Here is a 9344-nt window from a genome sequence, read left to right as displayed (position 1 = left end):
CACTTCTGTATGTATACATGTGTATGTATATATAACAGGAGTGAGGTTTAAGATTGCTTGAGTAAGAACTCGAGCAAGAATGACAATGGCGATGGTTGTTTTTTTTTAAAAAAACGAAGTAGAAGAGAGAGAGAGAGACAGGCGGTTGGTTTTATTTTACTATACAATAAACAAGACAATCACAAAAGAACGATTAAGTAGTATAACTGGTATGACAATTCAGGATTGTCTTACCGATTGTCATACCGATACTTATACTAGACAAAACTAGGAATATAAAATGAATAAACCAGAAAGACAATCGGATTGTCATACCGATTGTCATTCTAGTACAAAAATAAATATAGAAATATATAATATAAGTTTTATAACTGGCATGACAATTGATTGTTATACCGATTGTCATGCCAGTATAAAACTATACTGAATAATTAAAATAAACATTGTTAAACTGGAATGACTTTCAGCAAGATAATTGTAATAGTCTTGCCGATTGTCATTGCAGTTACAAAAAAAACAAAAAAACACAGAATGCAGAAAATATTAACAATTACAGAAAACTGAAATAAAGACTAATATAAATGACAGGAAATATTTACAAAATTAAAATATTTCAGAGATAATTATATTTTCAGTCCAAAAATAGATTTCTTTTGAATTTTAGCAAATAAAATTCATAGAAAAATATTTTTAGAGAAAATAAAATATTCTGAGATATTAAAATTAACAAGTTGAATAAATAAAGAAGATAAGATAATAAAAATTACATAAAATTAAGCAAGGAATATGGTAAACATGATAAAATAAATTTGCAAATGAATTTTTCATTCATGAAAAATTCATTTGTAAATTCATTTAAGAACAGATCTCAGATATTAACTAGTTTAATCACTAAAACTATTCAACATACCCAATTTACCAACTAATCTGGTAAATGTGGATTCATCAAGTGGTTTAGTGAAAATATCTGCTATTTGTTCTTCTGTTGGAACAAAAAATAGTTCAACAGTACCATTCATCACGTGCTCTCTAATAAAATGATACCTGATGTCAATGTGCTTGGTCCTTGTGTGCTGCACAGGGTTGTTAGTGATGGCTATTGCACTTGTATTGTCACATAGAATAGGAATTTTGTTCAATACAGAGCCATAGTCCCGTAGCCGGTTCCTAATCCACAAGATTTGAGCACAGCAGCTTGCAGCAGCAATATATTCAGCCTCGGCCTTTGAGTTGGAAACTGTTTGTTGTTTCTTGCTGTACCATGAGACTAGCCTGCTACCTAGGAATTGACAACTCCCTGAGGTGCTTTTCCTATCAACAACACTTCCTGCGTAAATAGAATCTGTATATCCAACAAGGTTAAAACCAGATTCTTTAGGGTATCAAATACCTAGATTTGGTGTTCCCATAAGATATCTCAAGATTCGTTTAACAGCAACGAGATGAATATCTCTAGGATCCGCTTGGAACCTTGCACATAAGCATGTAGCATACATAATATCTGGTCTACTTGCGGTAAGATAGAGTAATGAGCCAATGATACCTCTGTAGCTTGTGACATCTACCTTAATGGAATTTTCACATGGTCCAAGCTTGACAGCTGTAGATGATGGAGTCCTTGCTGATGCAGAATCCTCCAGATTGTACTTTTTGATGAGTACCTTGAGATACTTGGATTGACAAATAAATATTCCATCTAACTTTTGATTTACTTGTAATCCGAGAAAGAACTTCAACTCTCCCATCATGCTCATTTCAAATTTGATGTGCATTAACGTAGCAAATCTCTTACAGAGACTATCATTAGTAGACCCAAATATTATATCATCCATATAGACTTGGACTAATAAAGTATCATTTTTATGCTTTTTAGAAATGAGAGTTTTGTCTATAACACCTCTAGTAAAGCCATTTTCAATTAGAAATTCAGAAAGAGTGTCATACCATTTTCTCGGAGACTGTTTGAGACCATAGATAGCCTTGAAAAGAAAGTAGACAAAATCCAAATGATATGGATCTTCAAAACCAGAAGGTTGCTCTACATATACGTCTTCATCCAATCTTCCATTCATAAAGGCACTCTTGATATCCATTTGATAAACTTTAAAGTTCGAGAATGCTGCGAATGCCAGAAATATCCTGATGACCTTAAATCTAGCCACTAGAGCATAGGTTTCATCATAATCGATGCCTTCAGCTTGAGAATACCCTTTAGCTACCAGTCTTGCTTTGTTTCTTGTAACAACACCATCTTCATCTAGTTTATTCCTGAATACCCACCGAGTACCAACAGCTTTCTTGTGTGTAGGTCTAGGTACCAATTTCCAGACTTGTTGATGTTCAAACTGATTGAGTTCATCTTACATAGCAATCACCCAATTTGGATTAGTCAGTGCTTCCTCAATCTTCTTAGGTTCCATCTCAGAAAGAAATCCTGAGAACAGACATTCATTTTGAGTAGCACATCTAGTTCTGACTCCAACATCTGGATCATCAATAATCAACTCAAAAGGATGAGCTTTATTCCAGACAGTCTGTCTTGGAAGATTTGATCTTGATGATTCGCCTTGAAATACATTGGGATGTTGTGTCCTACTAGTTAATCCTTCAGTATCTCCCCCTGAGTTGTTGCCAGGTTGACTTGATGATTCTCCGTCAGTAGCAGTGGTATCTCCATTGTTGCCAATGTTTCCATCACCATTACCTTGAGTATCATCATGATTAACAGGTTCTTCACCAGCAGCAACCTCAGGTTCTTGATCATTTTCTGATTACTGAATCTGACATATCATCAAACTTCAGTTTCTCAGAAAGATCTTCAGTTTGGATACTAGGGAGTTTAGTGTCATCAAATGTGACATTGACACTTTCAGTTACTTTGTGTTGATCAATGATATACACCCTGTATGATCTTCTTCCATAACCAATAAAAATACCCTCATATGCCTTTGCCTCGAATTTACCACGACGATCATCTCATCCTTGAGCACGAAGCATCCGACACCAAATACATGAAAGTATTTGATAAAAGGTTTCTGTTCATTCATAATCTCATAAGGAGTCTTCATGAGGTCCTTGTTGATTAGAGTTCGATTCTGAGTATAACATGCAGTATTGACAGCTTCTGCCCAAAAGTATATTGGAAGACCTGATTCACTTAACATAGTTCTTGTAGCTTCAATTAATGTACGATTCTTCCTTTCTACCACTCCATTCTGCTGAGGGGTTCTAGGAGCTGAATATTGTCTGGTAATCCCTTTGTCTGTACAAAATCCATTAAGAAGTGAATTCTTGAATTCTGTTCCATTATCTGACCTTATTGCTCTAACAGGGACATTAGAATCTAACTCGATCAACTTGATATGATCAATCACAACTTGTGGTGTTTCATCCTTAGAGTGAAGGAATAAAACCCATGTATACTTGGAATAGTCATCAACTATCACAAGACAGTAACACTTCTTTGCCATCGAAAGAACATTAATTGGTCCAAACAAATCCATGTGCAATAATTGAAGAATACCAGTTATGGAGGATGTGTCAGTGCCTTTGTGACTTGCTTTCTTTGACTTTCCTTTCTGGCATGCCTCACACAGTCCTTCTGGGGAGAATTCTAGTTGTTGCAGACCTCTGACCAATTCTCTCTAGACAAGAGAGTTCATTGCTTTGAAATTTAGATGGGAAAGTCTCTTGTGCCATAGCCAACTCTCATTTGACGATGCCTTTGCATAGAAACAATTGACTTCAGGGCTACTTCCTGAGTTCATGTCAGCTACGAACAGATTTCCTTTCCGGATTCCCATCAAGGAGGGTTTTTCACTTTTCTTGTGCAGGATCTGACACTTTAGCTTGTCGAATAAAATATAGTAGCCATTGTCACAGAACTGACTGATGCTAAGCAGATTTTGTTCAAGTCCTTGCACAATATACATATTTTCAATGATAACATTTACAGCTTACAAACATTTGCAGCTTGCAAATATTTGCAGCTTGCAAACAGCCATATCCCTCAGTTAAACCTTTGCTGTTATCTCTAAAGGTAACCACTGGGCCAGCTTTCTCAACCATATTTGATAGCAGGGCTCTATCTCCGGTCATATGTCTTGATGATCCGTTGTCAAGAATCCACACTACTAGTTCCACCTGTTTAATGCCCTGCAATACAAATGGATTAGACCTTCTTCGGAACCCAAACTTGGTTGGGTCCGGCATACTTGTAGAATTGGCCTTTATCATGTAAAATAACATTATTAACTTTTATGTTCTCAACTTTCTCAACGACTGGGCATTTGACCTTGTAAACAGCCTTGACAAATTTATGTTTAGGCTTAGGCACAAATGTCTCCTTTCTAGCTTTAGGAGGACTAGCAGTCTTAGACCTATTATGCTTCCTATTATTCACATGCTGACGAGGAGTAGTCTTATCACTAGAAACATGCTTACCATTAAAATAAGCATACATCAAATTAAAAGCACAAGACATGTAATTAGGAACACCGTATACTTTATGAGAGGAATTAACAACATGCAAATTATGCATGGTAGACATGGAATTTTTGTTATCCAACTCATGTGTGTCTGAGTTAGTCTTAGTTGCTTTCACAACTTTTACTGGAGCTTTCGACACACTTGGCTTGGAAACAACCTTCTCATTAGCAAGATCTTCAGCACGTATTTCTTCTTGAATAATAAAGGAGGTCTCATCAAATGGTTCAGCAATTGTTTCTTTATAGAGGGGTTTATCAACACCCTTAAGCACATGTGGTACTTCCTAACCTTTAGCACATACATGAGGAGGGGAGTTTATGCCTAATTCTCCAATAGCAATATTATAATCATAACCTACTCCAGATGTTTGATTAATAGCTTGCTTATTGTAGAACTCTTTAGCCTTCGAGCAAGAATTAAAGTAAGCTTTAACCTTAGTCTCAAGACCGGTGATCTTGTCTTTGAGAATAGTTTCGAGTTGTCTATAACAGTCAACTCTATTCTCTAGAAAAGATACTTGTTCTTTTAATTTGTCTTGATTAATGTGCACAAGTATTAATTCATTGACCTCTTTCTCAAGGTCTTTGATTTATTGAATTAACATTTCATTATCACGATGAGCACAATCTAAGGAGCCTCCTAGATGATAAACTAATTCAGCATCAGTAAATTTTACCTCTATTCTTGACGATGAAGTGTTTCCATCAATAGCCATAAGAGCAAGATTCCCAACTTCTTCATCTTCACTGTCAGTATCATCCTAGCTTCTTCCCTTTTCCAGGTAAGCCCTTTCAGATTTACTCTTCTGATTAGAATCATAAGAGTTCTTCCTTACTTGCTTTGGCTTCCTGCATTCTGTGGCAAAGTGTCCCAACTCATTGCAGTTAAAGCATCGAATGGTGCTCCGATCAACCATCCATGTTTTGTATCCACCACTGCTGGTGTTAGAGGATGAAGATCCACCTTTTTGGAATCTGTTGTAGTTGGACTTGTACTTGAACTTGGGATTCCTCTTGAATCTAACATTGGAGAATCTCTTGACAATCAGGGCCATTGACTCATCTTCCAATTGCTCCAGCTCTTCCAAGGAGTAAAAATCATCACCGGATTGATTTGTAGTAGGAGGATCAAATTCTGCTACTATCATATTTTCTTCAGCCTTGGAAGACTGTACCATTCTCTCTGACTGTTGAGATTGTTGTTGTTGTTGTTGTTGTTGTTGTTGTTGTTCAGCTACTAGAGGAGTAGACGTGCTGACCACTCTACCTTTCCCGTAGACTTCCTTCTGCTGAATCTGCTCCAACTCATAGGTTTTTAATGAAAGGAATATGTCCTAAGTCCAATCATGTATAAGGATTTAGGAATAACTTTTATGTAATCTGTTTTGATTTCATTGATATTAATAAAAGACTTGTTTTGTTTTTATTACGGGCTTTATCTATTTAAGTATTTAAATAAGATATACCATAGTTTAGAGTAAAGCTTTTTATGGATTATGATGAGATCATAATAGTGAGACCTAAAAAGATGATAACTCTAAACTTAAATAGTTCCTGGTCATAGGATTACTAACTGGTAATTAATAATCCGCAAAGATCGGTACATACTATGCTTGCTTCATTATGAAGGATGTCTGTTCTCATAGACATTTGTGTGGTGACACTATAGCTAGTATGTAGGTGCTTATTATAGAATAAGTTCACTGAACATGACTCGCACAGCTGAACAACTGATGGAGTTTACTCACATGTCAGCAGTTGTTCACATAGTGATAGTTGTACAAGTATCCTTAGACTTGAGGTCATCATAGTCATCTTGTGTACACTGAACTATGCTTTAGTTTAGTTCTTAGTCTCCAGAGACAATTATTAGGGCTCTTCTGGGTATAGGAATTTATACACGAAGATAATGTATGATCAATAAAGGATCTACCCCTTCCAGTGAAGGAAGCGAATGTTCAAGGCTGATCCACTTATGCTAGTTCAGGAATCTCTGGCCAGAGTGAATGAAATTAGAAAGGAGTTTCTAATTTGCATAGAACTACGCATAGTAAATGGTAAGCAAGTGATTAATTAGATAGGCTTGACACGAGATCCATGCCTTGTATTTAATCGGGACATTGTAGGGTAGAAGGAGTTTATTGTACGGTAACTATTCACTGACAGGTTCTTGGTATTCTAAGCAGTGAATTCATATTATCCGGATAGTCGCGATATGTTGAGAAGCATCACTCACGATGTAGAATAAATGTGATTAATTAATTAATCATATTTAATAAATTAGAGAATTTATATAAATAATGATAAAATAGTTTTATTATTATTTATTTCTACTACCGGCTTAATATTGAGCCTACAGGGTCACACCATAAAAAGAGAATGATTTAATGGTGGAGGAATTAATTAATAATGGCTAAATAATTATTTATTTATGAAATAAATAATTAATTGGAAAATTTAATAATTGATTAAATGAGATTTAATTGATTATAAATTAATTAAGAAAAATTCTTAATATTATTAATTAAAGGATTTAATTTTTGGAAATTAAATCAAGAGAGAGAATTATTTCTAAAGTGTTTAGAAAAAGGATTAATGATTAAAAGGTGTTTTAATTATTAATGAGAATAATAAATGGGATAATAATAATATTATTTATGGGAAAATTTCAGCTGAAAATTTTGCCTATAAATACACTATTATAGACCCTATTTTTATTCTAACCCCATTAGAACCCGAAAACCCAAAAAGTTTGGAAAACCCAATTCTCTCCACCTCCTTCCTCCTCCTTAACATCGTTTTCTTGGTGGATACCGGTGGAGTGCTTCACACTTGAGGAGCAACTGCTAAGGATCTCTGATCATTGTCTCCGAATTATTTTAAAAGGTTAGATTCGATCCCTCGAATTTTTATTCACGATTTATATGCTTTTATTTGGATTTTATATGTGTAAAAGTGTTTTGCCATGCCCCTGCTGCGTTTAAAATCCAACATTTAACACACCATAGAGTCTTTCCAAAGAAATCTCGCTCAGATCTCTTCGCTTCTCTTATGGCAGGGATTCTATGTTCAAGGATGAGTTGGCAGTGTTAAAAGGAACTTTTTGTTGACCTCCCTGATTGAATAATATTTCCATTTATGTTCAGGTTGTTGATCAATGCATTGTACCTCTCAAACACTTCAGTAATTCCTTCTCCTGGATTGGATTTAAAATGTTCTTACTCAGAGGTTAGGATCTGTAACTTGTTCTCCCGAACTTCCTATGTGCCTTCATTAATCGCCTCAATAGTTTCTCATATGTGTTTGGAATTTTTACAGTTCATCACATGTCTGTTCATCAAGGAATCAAGGGAATCAACTAAAATTAATTGAAGGCTGGCATCCAAGTAGGCTTCTTCTTTTTCAGCAGGAGAAAAATCCTCAGGATCTTTTACATAGGTTCTAGCTTTGGTAACTACAAAATCATTTTCTATAACCTCTGGTTCAATAACCATCGGAATTTTTGGACCCTTCTTTAACACATCCAGATATTTGGGATTTGCAACTTATAAGAACAAGAGCATCTTCTTCTTCCACATAATATAATTTTCTTTATCAAACAGTGGGATTTTAACGGTTCCAACTTTTTAAGAAGTCATTATGAATTTTTGAATAAATAAAAATTCAAGGAGTGGAAGAATCACAAAAGTCTAGGATATTGATTTGTTCGTTAATCAGAAGGCTCTGATACCAATTGTTAGGTCCCAATATGTTTGTAGAAGGGGGGGTTGAATACAAACTATACCGTTTAATCAAATTTAATACAGAATAAAAAGTGAAACAAAATTCAAGTTAAATAAAACTATTATTAAACTTGAAAGGTGTTACAACTAACGGTATCGTTTACAAGGGATTAATCTCAAATAAATTATTACAATCTAGAATACATTCGACATGAACTTTTTCTATTTTTGCAATAAAAAGATCAAATGCTAAAAGCAATTTAAGATTAAGTTCTAGGGATTTTGATCCGCTAGATAGTTACACAAGAACAAGAGAATGATTTCTAGTGGTTTAGATTTAACTATAAATGCTAGAAATTAATGTTCTGAAATATTGCAAATGAATATGAAAAGTTTTCTGCTGCTCTGTTCTTTTCTTTGTTCTTGTGTTGTTGAATAATGATGATTGTCTTCAATGATCTGCTGCTGTTGACATTTAATTCAATCAATAGAATTGGATTGTACTAACGAGACAATCGGTGAGACAATCCGTTGATCTAGCAAGACAATCGGCATGACTATTGAATGAACTGGAAAGACTTTCGGTATGACAATGAAATGAACTGCAAAGACTTTTGGTATGACAATTAAATGAACTGGAAAGACTTTCGGTATGACAATTGATTGTCATACCAGTTCAAATGATTGTCTTGCTGAATTAATATTGAATATTAATTCAAAATCAATTCTAAAAAACATAATATTAATTCAGAATTAATTAACCAATTAATTCAATTAATCAATAAATTAATCTTTGCAGATATAATTTATTTTCTAATTAAATTATATGATTTAATTAATTAATGGAGAATTAATACTATTCTTGAACAGCAACCACTCATCTGACAATCTTCTGAAAATCACTGAAAATTATGAATCAATTCCACCACTTCAATGTTGACACTCGATGTACTGTCTGGTTCATGAGTGACTAACTTCCATGACGTTTCTTCATGTCTTGACTTTGATAACATGATTTTCTTCAGATTAAATCCCTGTAATTATCTGATACCCTGACAAGATCTCTGTGACTTGATTAAATCAACAATCTTGATTTATATCACTGAGGGTTGATCAACTTCTTGAACTTCTTCCA

Source organism: Apium graveolens, chromosome 11, assembly GCF_009905375.1.
Source record: "Apium graveolens cultivar Ventura chromosome 11, ASM990537v1, whole genome shotgun sequence".
Lineage (NCBI taxonomy): Eukaryota > Viridiplantae > Streptophyta > Magnoliopsida > Apiales > Apiaceae > Apium > Apium graveolens.
The sequence above is the reverse complement of the archived record's forward strand: the minus strand, read 5'-3'. Positions refer to the sequence as shown.